Source organism: Elephantulus edwardii, unplaced genomic scaffold (assembly GCF_000299155.1).
Source record: "Elephantulus edwardii isolate Elephantulus edwardi_28Jun2011 unplaced genomic scaffold, EleEdw1.0 scaffold00037, whole genome shotgun sequence".
NCBI classification, from domain to species: domain Eukaryota; kingdom Metazoa; phylum Chordata; class Mammalia; order Macroscelidea; family Macroscelididae; genus Elephantulus; species Elephantulus edwardii.
Genome location: NW_006399787.1, coordinates 17,697,579 through 17,698,461, shown reverse-complemented (window position 1 = coordinate 17,698,461; position 883 = coordinate 17,697,579). Strand labels below are relative to the sequence as shown.

The window sequence follows — 883 nt, the reverse complement described above, 5'->3', positions numbered from 1 at the left end:
AAAGTTGGTAGAAATCTTCTATTTCTTCCTCTTTGGCTCTAGTTGTTAGTGCATATATTTGAATGATAGTGGTATTCACTGGACTTCCTTGTATGTGTATGGATATTATCCTGTCACTCACCACATATTCTTAATTACAGAATTTGAAATGGGATGATAATTTTTTATTTAGGCTCCTGGATATTTGTTTCCTGTGACCATAAAGGAGAAATGCCCTTGAAATATAGTCTGTATAGGTAGGATACTTGATGTTCTCACACCATGGCCTATTAAGTGAACTCTTCCCCTAAAATAGCAGCCATGTTTGTGAACTTCATTCAATGATAGGGTTCCACAGCGTCTAGTGGTAAAGAGTTGCACTGCCAACTGAAAGACAAGCACTTTGAAGGCACCAACTCCTTGAGAGAATGATTGAGAAGTCTCCTCTTACAAGATTAGCCTTTGAAAACTCATTGGAGGGTCAGTTAAGAGTTGGTTCCAGCTCCATGGTACCCAGCAACAACAATATGCTCAACTTTAAGTGCAATAAGAACAGCTGACACCTCATAGTATCATCATTAGGACCAAAGTCCAGGAAAAAAAGAAAAATAGGGATAAGACGAGATGGATTTATAGTACCTACTAATGACGCAGTCATCACAACAGAGCAGGGCAACACTGCCTGGTTCAAAATTGGGAAGGTTGTACGCCAGGGATGTGTCCTATCTCCATACCTTTTCTTTTCTTTTATTTATTTTTTTTTACTAGGAAAAACATATTGGGGGTTCAAGGAGGTGAGGGTTGGGGGAAGAAGGGTGAGGATGGGCCAGGATGCAGCTGCAGAGCTGCACAGTTTGGTCGGTGGGGGGAACAGGTGAAGGAAATGATGAGGGTCCAGTGGGGA

The 883-nt window shown here is 41.3% G+C and overlaps 1 protein-coding gene across 1 annotated transcript in view; it reads right to left on the bottom strand.

Annotated features, from left to right (window-relative positions):
* The window catches only part of SLC10A1 (solute carrier family 10 (sodium/bile acid cotransporter), member 1), a 38,284-nt gene that overhangs the window by 5,326 nt on the left and 32,075 nt on the right, over window positions 1-883 (bottom strand). The gene's annotated exons all lie outside the window — the stretch shown is intronic.